The sequence below is a fragment of the Triticum urartu genome, chromosome 6A (assembly GCF_056163025.1).
Source record: "Triticum urartu cultivar PI428250 chromosome 6A, HENAU_Tu73, whole genome shotgun sequence".
Lineage (NCBI taxonomy): Eukaryota > Viridiplantae > Streptophyta > Magnoliopsida > Poales > Poaceae > Triticum > Triticum urartu.
The window spans coordinates 590485536-590502125 of NC_141878.1; the positions used below are offsets into that span (position 1 = coordinate 590485536).

A 16590-nucleotide genomic window follows, 5' to 3' on the forward strand; every position below is an offset into this window, starting at 1 on the left:
GATGTTGCTATGACTTTGCTATGCTTAATGCTTGTCACTAGGGCCCGAGTGCCATGATTTCAATCTAAACCTATTATGTTTTCATGAATATATGTGTGTTCTTGATCCTATCTTGCAAGTCTATAGTCACCTACTATGTGTTATGATCCGGCAACCCTGAAGTGACAATAATCGGGACCACTCCCGGTGATGACCTTAGTTTGAGGAGTTCATGTATTCACTATGTGCTAATGCTTTGTTCCGGTTCTCTATTAAAAGGAGGCCTTAATATCCCTTAGTTTCCAATAGGACCCCGCTGCCACGGGAGGGTAGGACAAAAGATGTCATGCAAGTTCTTTTCCATAAGCACGTATGACTATATACGGAATACATTCCTACATTACATTGATGAATTGGAGCTAGTTCTGTGTCACCCTATGTTATGACTGTTACATGATGAACCGCATTCGGCATAATTATCCATCGCTAATCCGGTGCCTACGAGTTTTCCATATACTGGTTCTCGCTTATTTACTTTCCCGCTGCTACTGTTACAATCACTACAAAATACCAAAAACATTACTTTTGCTGTCTTTACTTTTGTTGCTGTTACCACCACTATCATATTACTGTGCTACTAAACACTTTGCTGCAGATACTAAGTTTCCAGGTGCGGTTGAATTGACAACTCAGCTGCTAATACTTGAGAATATTCTTTGGCTCCCCTTGTGTCGAATCAACAAATTTGGGTTAAATACTCTACCCTCGAAAACTGTTGCGATCCCCTATACTTGTGGGTTATCAATCCATAGAAGACAAGTGCTTAAACCTGCCTAAGAAAAGGGATCAAAGAAGAACATATGGTCGGAACCACAATTGCAAAGGATCAATTCACCGATACCAATGGATATTATATCAAGGAAATAGTTATTATTACAAGAAGCTTACATGATAGGATCTACATTGTGTGCATGGGCATGAACACAAAGGTTCAAGGTCGACTCCCACTTCCTCAATGCATAACCTTCCATTCACCTCTCGCATTTCGGAAATGACATTAGTTGTTGAAAGTTTTACCTGGTGCAATACCAGATAGTATAACCCGTGAAATCTTTCGGGTTCACACAGATTAGGGAAGGCGTTGGTTCAACCCATCGGGGCATCAGTCCTACCGGACAGTGGGCTTTGGGGTAGCTCAAACATCATCTGTAAAAAGGTGATCATAGCGACAACTTTCAGGTACACCGGAAAGTTTGAAAAGTGACCGGATACAGTGGAGGAGCTGTCCATCAAGTGTGCATTCATCACGTCCATTCAAACACGATCTAGTGGTCCAGGATGCATCGGAGCATTCTATCACCAGAAAGACGGTATCGCTTGATATGTTCTCCTCTGGTGTGTGCCCATGAGGAGGTGGATGGGTAGTACCACCTGCTCATTCCACCAACAATGGTCCAGTTCTTTTCACCCGATTATGGAGAATTAGGGTCTTGATAATCATAATCCCAAAATAAATTCGATCTGTTTCTTTAGAATAGTGAGAATCAAACCAAAATTGTTAGTGCAATCGACAAGCGGAAATCTGGGTCGATTCCGCCGGTTAGAGCATCTCTAGTAGACTCCTTATATAGCGGACCTTAAAAGTGTGTTTACAGTTCGCGGCATGCCTCGGATACGGGCCGAAAACAGCTACGGCAGAACATAAACTTTAAAATGAACCAGTAAATTTTGAAATCAAAACTTCGCATGAGAAATCAAACTACTCCAGTAGAACTACTAGCGTTCATAGTTACTTGATCATCACACAGAAGTCCTACATAGTCGATTTTTTACAAACTAGATCGGAGGCGCAACGGCCACCCTAACCCTAATGCCAAAATTTGGCTCACCGGAGCCATCCAGGTGTGGCGGCGACGCTGTGGCGCTGGAGGAGCTCAGTCCTCATCATCGTAGCCGAGGTCTATTTAGATGTTCCTGCGCCTTGGTTTCGCAGCGCCATACTACCAAGTTGTCCTCGAACTCCTGCACCTCCGTGAGCCCTTGCTTTTGTCGAGGTCGGTGTCCCATCGACGGCGCTGCTCCACTGATAATCCCCAAGTGCAGGGAATCATGGTAGCAATTCCCAAAGGTGGAAGTGATATGTATGGAGTGTCGAACCCACAAAGAGCTAAAGGTAAGATCAATATTCTCTCAAGTCCTATCCACCACTGATACGACTCTACGTACACCGAATGTTTGCTTCCAACTAAAAACGAGAAATAAAACTACGTTGTGGGTATGAAGAGGATAACTTTGCATGATATCGGAGAGCTAAAATATAAAAGTAGGTGCTGTTATCATAAAGTTAGAATATATTACTAAATATTATAAATAGAGAGTGTGGAATAATGATGGATCGGTGTGCGGAATTATGCTAGGCAATTGTTAACAAGACCGGTAATCACTATTGCAATTTCATATGAGGGAGAGGCATAAGCTAACATACTTTCTCTTCTTGGATCATATGCACTTATGATTGGAACTCTAGCAAGCATCCGCAACTACTAAAGATCATTAAGGTAAAATCCAACCATAGCATTAAAGCATCAAGTCCCCTTTATCCCATACACAACAACCCCCTTACTCGGGTTTATGCTTCTGTCACTCAAGCAACCCACTTTAAGCGAATCATGAACATATTGCAACACCCTACAGCTGGAATCCCTCACGCTTGCGCGACACGGAGGCCACAATATGACAACACCAAAATAAAACATACAACTCATACCAATCTATATCACAAATCGACCCAAAGACAAAGGATATCTACTCAAAACATCATAGGATGGCAACACATAATTGGAGCATAATATGTGGCATAAAGCACCATGTTCAAGTAGGGATTACAGTGGGGTGCGGGAGAGTGGACCGCGTAAAATAGATGAGGATGGTGATGATGATAGTGATGTTGATGAAGACGATCACCGCGGTGATGATTCCCCTCCCGATGGCACTCCAGCGCCACCGAGAGAGAGGAGGAGAGGTTCTCCCCCTTGTGCTTCCTCCTCCATGGCCCCCCCTAGATGGGGGGGGGGTTCTCCCTCTGTTCCTTGGCCTTCATGGTGATGATGGCCCCTCCGGGATCCTCCTCCATGGCCTCCGGTGATGATGGCCCCCTCCGGCAAGGTGTCAGAGAGGGCCTAGATTGATTTCTTGTGGCTACAGAGGCTTGCGGCGGCGGAACTTCCGATCTTGGTTATTTTCTGGAGGTTTCTGTACTTATAGGAGAGGATGGGTCGAGAACAAGTCAGGGGCCCCACAGGGAGTCCATGAGGCAGGGGGCGTGCCCTCCACCCTCGTGGGGCCCACGGGACTCCCCTCCGGTAACTCTTGGTTCCAGTATTTTTTATATTTTCCAGAAAAATTCTCCGTTGATTTTCATCGCATTCCGAGAACTTTTTATTTTTGCACAAAAACAACACCACGGTAGTTCTGCTGAAAACAGCGTTAGTCCGGGTTAGTTCTAATCAAATCATACCAAAATCATATAAAACTATTGTAAACATGGCATGAATACTTCATAAATTATAGATATGTTGGAGACGTATCAGCATCCCCAAGCTTAATTCCTTCTCGTCCTGGAGTAGGTAAATGATAAAAGAAATAATTTATGAAGTGTGAATGCTAGCAAGTGCATAAGTTTGATCAATGATAGTTCCAATCACTTTTTCTAGCATCATTATATATCATAACAATAGCTCAACTCATAAAATTTCTCATGACTAAGTAACAAGCTATTCACATGTTAAAGTATAGATTATAAACTTTCTTGAAAAACTAACAAACCATGCTCTTAGTCATCAAACAATTGCAATTCATCTTATTTTCGGGAAGGGTCTATGTAAGAGCTTTGATTCAGCAAACTCCACATACTCAACTATCATTTAATCTTTCACAATTGCTAACACTCATGTGATATTTATGGGTTCAAAGTTTTAATCGGACACAGAGAAAGATAGGGGCTTATAGTTTTGCCTCCCAACCTTTTACCTCAAGGGTAATGTCAACAATAATAATTTATGAAAACCTACATCCAAGTGGATATATATATCCGGATCGCTCCAACACAAAGTGCTTGCCAGAGGAAAAAGTGTAAAAAGGAAAGGTGATGAGCACCATGACTCTTGTATAAGGGTGGAAGATAAAAAGTAAAAGATAAGCCCTTCGCAAAGGGAAGCCGAGGTTGTCATGTGCTTTTATGGTTGGATGCACAAAAAATTAATGCAAAAGAACGTCACTTTATATTGCCACTTATGATAGGGACCTTTATTATGCAGTCCGTCGCTTTTATTTCTTCCATATCACAAGCTCGTATAAAGCTTATTTTCTCCACACTAATAGACCATACATATTTAGGGAGCAATTTTTATTGCTTGCAACAATGACAACTTTTATAAATTTATGATTTTTTCCCAAATGAAGAACATTTTTTGAATTAATGAACATTTTGAACTATTTGCAAACATTTCTCAAAATTGTGAACATTTTTTAAAACAATTTTCTTCAATCATACATTTCTAGAATAAACGAATATTTTTATGGAAATTGGTGGAATGTTTTTTGAAATTCACATTTTAATGAACATTTTCTGAATCAGTGAACATTCTTTAAATGAATAAACTATTTTGTAAGTCACGAAGAGTTTTGGAGTTTTTAGGATATTTTTCCATTCATGGAGATTTTTTTAATTAGCAAAATTTTGTTCGATTTCATTAACATTTTTTAGCACACGAACTTTTTAAAAAATCATGAACATTTTTTGATTTCCCAAACATTTGTTTTCAAAATTTTGAACATTTTACGAGTAAACAAACATTTTTTTACAAAGTCATGAACATTTTTAGAATCCATAAACATTTTATGGCTTTTAAATATTTTATTTCAAAATTCTCCTATTTTTTCAGTTTTCTGATTTTTTTCAAGCCCTAAATCATTTAGAGTAGAACAAAACGAAAATGGAAAAGAAAAGTAAAAAAATAAAAACGAAATTTAAAAATGGGCCGCTCAAACATGGGCTAGCCTAAACGGGTGCGTTACATCTCTCCCAGCATACAGAGTGAAGTATAGGAGGTCCGTACTGCATGGAACGGCCCATGCGGGGGATGCTCTTTCTGAAACGTTTGTTTATCACTTGTGGCATTGATGGGTAATATTTTGCAACTTTGTGGGAATTTTTGTGATGTACCGCCAGAAGCAATATCCCCTTTGTTATTACAAGCAAATATGCCTTGCAAGGTGAGATTATGTAGGTGTGGTAGATATAGAAAAAAAGTTTGAATCAAATGCCAGGATGAGATAAGGACTTTTAAAATGTCATTTCACAAACTATATCTAAGTGATGTCATGATGAAATAAGATACTTCTAAAAAGTCATTTGAAAAACAAAAAATGTAATGGTCTGATCACGATTTGATTTCCTAAGGCGCCACAACGAAATATTTTTTGGCTGAGCAAACTGCATTGATGGACCCTGCCTAATCTAGACTGATGAATGATGTTTCTCATCTTGACCTCGCGTAGCGTTGTTTACCATAACTAGTATCGTGGTACTAGAATAAATATAGCTGTGTATGAAGACAAAATAGACATTTAGTCATTAAACAATAGGAGAAGTGCTTAGCGTTGGGTTCAATCTTGCGGTGTACTTTCCCAGTGACAGTAGGGACAGCAAGGCTCGTATTGTATTGTTGCCATCAAGGATAAAAAGATGGGGTTTTGATCATACTGCTTGAGTTAATTCCTCTACATCATGTCATCTTACTTATAGCATTACTCCGTTCTTTATGAACTTAATACTCTAGATGCATGCTGGATAGCGGTCGATGTGTGGAGCAATAGTAGTGGATGTAGAATCGTTTCGGTCTACTTGATACGACGTGATTTGGTGTCTTAAAAGAACTAGCAACCTCCATTACAAAGGAAGTTGCGTTACGCGGTCCAACCCGGCGCGCGCCGCTCAGTCGCTGACGTCAAGAAGGCTTCGGCTGATACCACAACGTCGAGTGCCCATAACTGTTCCCGCGTAGTTGGTTAGTGCGTATAGGCCAGTGGCCAGACTAAGATCAAATACCAAGATCTCGTTAAGCGTGTTAATTGATGTAACCATGGACGCCGACCAGGGCTAGACCCACCTCTCTCCTAGGTGGTCTCAACCTGCCCTGTCGTTCCGCCACAAAGTAACAGTCGAGGGTCGTCGGGAACCCAGGCCCACCACTACTGGGATGGAACCACCCGTCCTTTCAGCCCCCACATTGGAATCACTTGCGGGACGAGACGACTTGACTTTAGTCACCACATGTATCATATAATATGTATGTAATTATATACCCGTGATCACCTCCCGAGTGATCATGGCCCAGTAGTATAGCATGGCAGACAGACAAGAATGTAGGGCCACTAATGGAATACTAGCATCCTATACTAAGCATTCAGGATTGCAGGTAAGGGTAACAACTGTAGCAACAATGACACGCTATGCAGCAGAATAGGATTAACCGAAAGCAGTAACATGCTATAGTACTCTAATGCAAGCGGTAGAGAGAAGGAATATGCGATATCGGGTGATCAAGGGGGGGGGGCTTGCCTAGTTGCTCTGGCAGGAAGGAGGGGTCGTCAACACCGTAGTCGATCGGGGCAGCAGGGACGGCAGTCTCGTAGTCTACCGGAGAGAAGAGGGGGTGAAACAATAAATATAATGCAAACATAAGCATGACGACGCATGACATGACAATGAGCGGTGTTAGGTGTGCCCTAACGCGATAGTAGGTGATACTGGCTAAGGGGGGACACATCCAAAAATGACATTAGTTGTTGAAAGTTTTACCTGGCGCAATACTAGATAAGTATGACCCGTGAAATCTTTCGGGTTCACACAGATTAGGGAAGGCGTTGGTTTAACCCATTGGGGCATCTTAGGAACATATACCACAAACTTCAGAGTAAATAATACAAGCTCGAAAGTAGAGTATGGTTATCAAAGCAGAGGATACAATTTACCAAAGGCATTATATACCCATGGAAATGTTCACTAGGTTATTGAATATGAAGGACACTGTCGGATAACAATCCAACAAGGGGTCTTGTGGTCTACAACGGAGCTGATGTGAGTATCGGTACTCTATCAGAGGAAGAAGGACCGAAAGGGCATCGGATTATAGAAACAAATGACTAATTCAAAGCTCAAATGCAAAGGAATTATCATTTCCAAATCAAGAGATCAAAAGCCAACGGTCTGGTTAAGAATGGATAAGTTGAATAGACTTAGGGGTACAATCGACGGCAATTTGATTGGTTGATAACCAACTCATGTTCAAAATGACATATGAGCTGGAAAGATAATTTAAAAGGATCAACCGATGATTGCTTGCATTCGCACTCATGTTGAATCAATAGGATCAAAATGACGGTGCCAAAGGAGATTAATGAATATTGCCAGACATATGGGAAGCATCCATAATGCAAGCAGACAAGTATTTGCGGAGCAATAAAGCTGCTGAGGATTTTCGGAGGATCGAATAGTATTTCAAAGACTTTTGTGAAACACCTGAACAACTGGGGATGAGCGGATACGCGGTAAGTGCGAGGGCAAAGAACTGCAAGGCAGTAGGCACAAAGTATTCGCGGAACAATAGAGAGAATTTCGAGGTATCTTATAATAACAAGATCAACGGGGAATGATTGTATGAATGGCAAGTTGATGACCCACAAGTATAGGGGATCAATTGTAGCTCTTTTAGATAAGTAAGAGTGTCGAACCCAATGAGGAGCAGAAGGAAATGACAAGTGGTTTTCAGCAAGGTAATGTCTGCAAGTGCTGAAATTGTAAGTAGCAGAGTAGTTTGATAGCAAGATAATTTGTAACGAGCAAGTAACGGTAGTAGTAACAAAAGTGCAGCAAGGTATCCCAATCCTTTTGAGGCAAAGGACATGCCAAAATGGTCTCTTATGATAAGCAAAGCATTCTTGAGGGTACACGGGAATTTCATCTAGTCACTTTCATCATGTTGGTTCGATTAGTGTTCGCTACTTTGATAATTTGATATGTGGGTGGACCGGTGCTTAGGTGTTGTTCTTACTTGAACAAACATCCTACTTATGATTAACCCTCTCGCAAGCATCCGCAACTACGAGAAAAGTATTAAGAATAAATTCTAACCATAGCATTAAACTTTGGGATCCAATCGGTCCCTTACGGAATAACGCATAAACTGGGGTTTAAGTTTCTGTCACTCTCGCAACCCACCATATAATTGCTAATCCACAATGCATTCCCTTAGGCCCAAATATGGTGAAGTGTCATGTAGACGACGTTCACATGACACCGCTAAGGGAATCACAACATACATACTATCAAAATATCGAACACATATCAAGTTCACATGATTACTTGCAACATGATTTCTCCCGTGACCTCAAGAACAAAGGTAACTACTTACAAATGATAAACATGCTCATGATCAGAGGAGTATTAAATAGCATATTGGACCTGAACATATAATCTTCCACCAAATAAACCATATAGTAATCAACTACAAGATGTAATCAACACTACTAGTCACCCACAAGCACCAATCTATAGCTCCGGTAACAAGATTAAACACAAGAGATGAACTAGGGTTTGAGATGAGATGGTGATGTTGAAGATATTGATGGAGATTGCCCTCCCCAAGATGGGAGAGTTGTTGGTGATGATGAGGACGATGATTTCCCCCTCTGGGAGGGAAGTTCTCCCGGCAGAATCGCTCCACCGGAGGGCAAAAGTGCTCCTGCCCAAGTTCCGCCTCGAGGCGGCGGCGCTTCGTCCCGAAAGTCCTCCCCTTATTTTTTCTAGGTCAGAATGACCTATTGTTGGGGAACGCAGTAATTTTGAAAAATTTCCTATGCACACGCAAGATCCATCTAGGTGATGCATAACAACGTACCCTCGTAGACCGAAAGCGGAAGCGTTATGACAAAGCGATTGATCTAGTCGTACGTCTTCACGATCCGACCGATCCTAGTACCGAAAGTACAGCACCTCCGCGTTGTGCACACGTTCAACTCGGTGACGTCCCACAAACTCTAAATCCAGCTGAGTGTCGAGGGAGAGCTTCGTCAGCACGACGGCGTGATGACGGTGATGATGAAGTTACCAACGCAGGGTTTCGCCTAAGCACTACAACGATATGACCGAGGTGGAAATTTGTGGAGGGGGGTGAGGGAGTCCTAGACTAAGGGGTCCTTGGGCGTCCGGCCTGTTATCCATGGGCCGGACTGATGGGCTGTGAAGACATGAAGACCGAAGACCGTACCTGTGTCCGGATTGGACTCTCCTTGGCGTGGAAGGCAAGCTTGATGATCGACTATGAAGATTCCCTTTGATGTAACCGACTCTATGTAACCCTAGATCCCTCCGGTATCTATATAAACCAGAGGGCGTAGTCCGGAAAGGATGTACTCATTACCATAGTCATACAGGCTAGACTTCTAGGGTTTTAGCCATTACGATCTCGTGGTAGATCAACTCTTGTATTACTCATATTCATCAAGATCAATCAAGCAGGAAGTAGGGTATTACCTCCATAGAGGGGGCCCGAACCTGGGTAAACATCGTGTCCCCTGTCTCCTGTTACCATCGACCTTAGACGCACAGTTCGGGACCCCCTACCCGAGATCCGCCGGTTTTGACACCGACATTGGTGCTTTCATTGAGAGTTCCGCTGTGACATCGACGAAAGGTTAGATGGCTCGCCTTGTCCTTAAAGACAACATCACCTCCGGAGGAGTCCTGACCCTAGGCCAAACCCTTCGACTCGGCGGCTTTACTATGATCGCCCGTTCGGTCGTTGAGCCGACGATGACCTCTCGGGCCATCGAAAACCCCCTTCGCATCGACTCCGAACACTCCAAGCAGATGGATCCAGCAGATTTTTCGTCCTTAAATGAACTCCTAGATCGCATCGCCGCTTTGGTAATCGCTATAGATTACGATCGGATCGGGCTTAAAGCCGATCAAGGAGAAACCAAAACTCCACCGGTCACCCATCAGATAGAGGTAGTCGAGGAGCAGGACGACGAGTCTTCTTCTATATCGAAGATGGACTATGTCCAGATCGCCAATTTGGAAGAACCGGATACCCACCAGCGAAAGGAGGCGACCAACCCTCCGAACATAGAATCGGACGGCAGTCCTGAACAATCAGAAGATACCCTGGAACCTGAACTGTTGAGTCTAGAAGTCCATCAGACTCTGGGTAGTCGGTCGGGTCGGGGTTCAGATTTAATTCCACCCACCCACCCGAACATAGATGCTCTCATGAGCATCAAACAACAGTCTCAGGAAACGGTCCACCACTTCTGGGCCAGATTCCTCCTTGTCAAAGATAAGGTAAAAGATTGCCGTGACGAGGACGCGATAGCAGCATTCTGCATCAACTGCGTGGACGAAGGTATCTTTAACGCCATCAATCGCCGCCGCATACTAAAGTTCGCCGACTTAGCAAATATCGTACAAAAGTACAGCGCAATGGAAAGCACCTGGAAAACTCAGGCAGCTTGCTGGGAACCGTCGGCCTCAACTCGACTCCTCCTACATTACGCGGCACGACACCGTTCTAGAGGGATGGCTCGATGGCCCATGCAAAATACACACGACGTTAGATACCGTGGCAACCACAGCCTTAGAGCATGTTGGATACTCCGGCAGGTAGCCAAGAGCGGCGAGGACATCCTTATCAAGGACACCCCAGAACAACACCCTCCAGAAAACAACGACGCAAGAGTATTGACGGTCTTCGAGACATTCGCTTCAAACAACAGGCGCAAAAGGGCACTTCGCGACATCGCAGAAGTTTGCCAAATCGCCGCAATAAACCCTTGGAACGACATGGCTATAACATTTAATGCCAGTGACGAACCGAGGTACAAAACAGTCCGAGTGCCAGCCGCATTAGTCCTCAGTCCTATTGTGGACGGGTTTCGACTTACTAAGGTCCTCATGGACGGCGGTAGCGGGCTAAATCTCATTTATGAGGACGGACTACGCAAAATGGAAATAGACAGGAGCCGCATCAAGCAAAGTAGCACAACCTTCCGAGGAATCATTCCCAGTCGGGAGGCACGGTGCGCGGGCAAAATCACACTTGACGTGGTGTTCGGCACGCCGGAGAATTATCGGTTCGAAGAAATCACTTTCCAAGTGGCCCCTTTCAGCAGCGAATACCACGCCCTGTTGGGGCGGGATGCTTTTACACGCTTCCAAGCCATACCTCATTACGGGTACATGAAGCTCAAAATGCCCGGACCAAACGGTATAATCGCTATCGTTAGTGATCCGGACATAGCACTCCGTGCTGAAAACAAAACCGCATCCCTGGCCCTTGAGGCGCTATCCGAAGCTCTCGCGACCAAAGAATTAACCGCACTACGCTCTACGGTGGACAGGTAATCCTCGACAAACGACCCAAATCCACCTCCTTCAAACCAGCAGAAGAAATAGTCAAATTCCAGGTCCACCCAACGGACCCCAAGAAGACAACATCTATCGGAGCGCAACTGAACCCAACAGTTGACGCCGCACTACGAGAATTCCTGCGCGAAAACTGGGACACATTAAAAGAGATTGGGCCAAGTGTGATGAGACAAAAAATGTCATTGAATAGCTAATAACGTCACAAATTACCCCAAAGTGACGTTTTATGGGCGCCACAAGGATCGTCACGGAATCCCCGTCACAGATTACTCCTAGTGACGGCGCGCACAAAGTAACGTCACGAAAATGGGACCTTCGGTGACATTCTCTACTACGTCATCAACTTGTTACTTCCATGACAATCAATTAATGTCACACGTTACGAGAAAATATGCCATATGCAGTGACAAAGCAACGTCACTAACTTCTACCATGCCAACACCTGAGAAAACTATCCCACTACTAGCGTTTCATTATTGATTAGGACGACACCAACAAAATATATTTGATTATTTACAATTTGTACAACAAATTTATCGACATTTCATTCACATCACATCACATTATATATATAAGATAAGATCCGAATCACATGATAAATTTGAATGAACGACAAATCATATCATATAATCAATCGTCTCAACCAAATCATCCCCTCAACAAAAGTGACATCAAAAAGTAACACTAGCTCACGAGTTTGACACAACAATACACAAGTTAAAAAGGCAACATTTGGATAACTAAAGACCACATGTGTTGTCCTGGTGACTAGAACATATGATTCAACAACTATCTTTCCATCACAAAAGGATGGCCTTCATGCACCATCGGTTTTGGACTGGGACTGCTAAGTTGCTTGAGCCTTTAAGAGAAAACCAATCAGGTTATCCATCTCCAATTGCTTCTCTTGCCAGGCTTCATTCTTATCTTGCTGGCTCTTCTTCACAGCTTCCAATTTTTCCTATTGCTTCCTCTGCATCTCTTCAAATGTTGTCACTTGTGCTTCAAGCCTTGCGGCTAACTCCTCTCGGTGCCTATAAATTGAAGAAACACAACAAGGTTGTACCTTTGATGAGATGAAAATAGACAAGATAACAAGGTACAAGAGTACCACTAAGAGGCTTACAATCTATCAAATTAACAATCTGAAATAGAGCGAAACATTATTAAATGTCAAGGAAAGAATACAGATGGGCAAATGAAATAGTAAACCCAAGAACTAGATTTTATTTATCATTTTGAAAAGCAGCAAAGCATCACAAATAATATATCATGTCAACAACCCAGGAAAGAAGCAACTAAGCTAGGACAACAATTTTCTAGATCAAACTTTACCAGCCTATATCATTCTAAAAAGCAAGAACATAAACCAATCAACAAATCATACTAGATTTCAGGATTAGAAACCGTGCATTACAATGTTACTCTCATGTCTTTGTGTTGCAGTAGCAAAAAACCGTGCAACAAACCATGTATTTCTCATTACAAGCATATATTATTTTTTATGTTACTTTGTATGATTGGATTTGGATCAAACAATACATAAACAGCAAAGCACTCCTTAGTACAACTTTCGTTACAAGAACTGAAGACGAATGTCTTGTTCACTCAGATTTGTGTTCTCATTTTCTCACTACCATGGGTGCACTACACACATGCACAAAAGCAAGGAAAAAGAAAACAACCAGAACACAAAGAGAAACAAGACATGTACCTATCACTTGCATCTCTCGCCTCTCTATCCTTCTCTTCAATTCTTACTTCAATTCTGTGCTGATTAAGTAGAGGTCCAAAATCTCCTGGATCTTGATGCATAACCCATGCTAGAAAGGAAGGTGCTATGGGTGCTTTCTTCCTTTAGAACTCCAGCCACAATTGTTGTATCCGATATTGCCTACTCACCTTCTGATTGTGCTCCCCTTTTATTTTCCATCGCATTCTATAGTATAAAGAAAACTGATGATCAAGTAAGGCAAAGTTCATATGGTGGATTACACATGATCAATATGAGAATCTATTTCAAGTCAGAAACAATAGGAAGAAATATTACATAAGCTAGACATATTGGCTTGCTCGTACCACCAGTAAGGCAAACTTCATATGATGGATTACAAGGAAGATAGTTTAGCTGCTTCGACTGGGTCTGTAGGTCTCATTCCCCCCGGTGGAGAATGCTTATGCATCAGTTGGACCAGTGGAGCATGCTTATGAGTCTACATTAAAACCTGGTAGATAAATTGGAAGTTAGGATTGCAAGTGGAAAAAAGATGGTGTGAAGATGATCTTGCATATACCTTGGCCTTGTAGTGTAACCATGTTATCAAATTGGCTAGATGTGCCTATCATGTCTTGAGAACCTTGCATCCCTGAATCAGTGTCAGGCGAGTTGCTATCCTTAGAAGTTAGGTGAGCTGATGTGTTTGTTGGATTTGGTGCAGACTATTCTTGATGGTTTGTAGCTTCAACCGACTCAGTTGTTGTGGTAGCTTTGGATCCAGTTATTCTTGAGGTAGCTGATGCACTGTTTGTAGATCTGACACACTTTTTTGTTTTTGGCACGGTAGAACCTTCAGGTGCCTGTGTCAAACAAGTCAAGTAAAAGAAGGAAGTGAATCAACATTGAATTATGCAATGTCAGCACAAGTTCAAATAGGATGACAGTGAACAGAGAAAGCATCATCTCGATTACTCCCTCTGTCCCATAATGTAAGACGTTTTTTTAACACTAGTGTGGTGTTAAAAAACTTCTTATAATATGGGACGGAGGGAGTAGTTGGTAGGAGAGTAAAATAGTGCAGGAATATAAATGAATCAATCTTTAGTCAATTATTTTACCTGTCTAGAATGTTCAGAATAAAACGCAACAAAAAATACTATTACTGTCGCTGCTGGCATAGTTTAGAAAACCATAAAGTTTACTATACTCTTTCAAAATTAAGGCTCAATGGATGGTGTTGTATGTTTGTAAAGTAGGAGCAGCTTGAGTTCACCATGTATATGCTTTTATCAAGTTTTTGGCGTAATGAATATGCTTGTGGGCTTCAGGCCCTTAACATCATGGGTAGCAATCAATTAAGAGCGGCAAGGCAAATATTAAGTTTAGTTCTCTTTAATTTCGTAGTGGAGATAAAAGTACATTGGCAGAGGGCTATACATCTCCATAAGGAGTCAAAATCAAGTGCAGTCTCAGTGTTTATTCAGTTTTAACAGCACAAGTTAGGGACTATTTATGGGGCAGCTGAACCACAAGCAGCGACAGTAAAATCAATTTCCAGTTTTAGCTAACCACAAGCAGGCAGTAGAATCAATTTAAGGCTTCAGGTTTTAACCACAAGCACTATGGCCGTGTGGTGCCTGAGTTCAGTTAAAGCGGCAAGCTGTTACCATGTGTGGGTATGACTTGTAAAACTGAAACGCTGAATTCCTCTCCAATACAACTCTAGATCTCACCTTCTCTCTTTCGTCTACGTCACCTCGGTGCTTTTCTCCCCCAAATCCCTTCATTGTATCCTGCTGGTCCTAATTAACGAGAAGGGCGGGATGATTAGTGGTATGCATGAACCCTAATCACTGAACATTAAGGGCTTGCGGGATGAGAAAATTACCGAGAGCTATCGCCGGTCGCTGTAATCGGTGGGGAAAGGCTCGCGGGCGGGTTGATGCGGTGGATCCGAGATCCGCTGGTGGGGCGGCCTCCTTCAATCCACCATCGCCAGTGGCTACAATCAGGGGGAGAATAGAGCGGAGTGCTCACGGGGCCGGTAGCCGGTCACTGCAATCAGGGGGAGATCCGAGCTCGAATCGGCGGAGCGGCCAGCCGGCCACCCCCAATCTCCCGGCCCTGATCGCTATAATCGTGGGATAGGAGAACCGATTGATTCTGGCAAAAAATGCCGGGGTGGGCGGTGGCTTTAGCGGCGCCTCTTCGCGGGCGAAATAGAAGAGTAATTTTGGATGGGTCTTTGACTGGTGGGGACACAGGGTTTAGTTTTCACATAATATTACGTAATTCATTTAATTCAAAATAAGTATCAAATGATTATTTAAAAAGTAAATCTTACAAATACATTATGGTGTGGTTTTTTCATGTAATTTTTCATGGAGTTGTAACTAAATATGTCGAAAATGATATACGGTGTGATGCGGGGGCTCTATGTAGCATTATAAGATACGATGGCCAGATGGATTCGCGTAAGGTTGGTACAGAGAAGTGGAGACACTTACTTGGAATTGTAATAGCCAGCCGGAACCAATCCATGCCGTGTTTCGCCTATCATTGTCCTGCCTTTCCCATGGCGACGCGCCGCCGACTAGAATCAAGAAGACGACCCGATCAAGTCACATATGCCCTGAGAAGAAATAACTAACCTACAAATAGAGTCACACACGCCTAGGCGTATAGTCCAAGAAGATAATAAACAACCTTTATAATAATTTATATTAACGATGTTGGTGCAGATCATGGTGGTCGCAGGTTTGAACTCCTGTACCAATCATTTTTGCATTGACACTGCTGTTTCAATTTTATTAATATTTTAGATAGAACGAAACAACTTCACCTCATCAGCGCCCCATTGAAGTTTTCGGCCAAACAACTACCTGTTTATAGATAAGAATAAAAAAATATAAGATTTCCCATCGACTCGCCTATTCCCGTTTTAACTTTTAAGATAGAACGAAACAACAATAGCGCACGAGCACCCATCTAAAGTTTTCAGCATAGCCACGACCTGTTTATTCTAGATATAAGAACAAAATAATTGTGTTAAAATTTAGTTTTCCCATTAGCAGTTCACTCTATTATTTATATCTTTACTTTTGAGATAAAAACATCAGGTCACGAACGTCTGATTAAACTTTTTTTTGAGCCGCTGCTTATTTATGTTAGAAAGAACAATATAACCATCTAATAAAAGAACAAAACAAGGTTTTCCCTTTATAAAAACTAATAATTATAAGTATTTCCATGGCCACTACCTACTTACATTAGATAGAACAAAATAATTACAATGCTCAATAGCGTTTGGAAAAATTATGGCCCACTGCCAAAACCTACCTCTCATCAACTCGTGAACTAGCTATAGTGGGACCCGTAAAAAAACTAGCTATGGTGCGTCCCACTG

The 16590-nt window shown here is 42.5% G+C and overlaps 1 long non-coding RNA gene across 1 annotated transcript; it reads right to left on the minus strand.

Moving 5' to 3' along the window:
* Window positions 1-12072: 12072 nt before the first annotated feature.
* LOC147966772 (uncharacterized) lies at window positions 12073-15345 on the minus strand. The gene is made up of 6 exons (XR_015607861.1): window positions 15073-15345; window positions 14918-14986; window positions 13762-14044; window positions 13518-13692; window positions 13182-13406; window positions 12073-12501 (listed from the first exon to the last, which is right to left on the minus strand). It is a non-coding gene; the product is annotated as an uncharacterized LOC147966772 (long non-coding RNA).
* Window positions 15346-16590: the final 1245 nt, after the last annotated feature.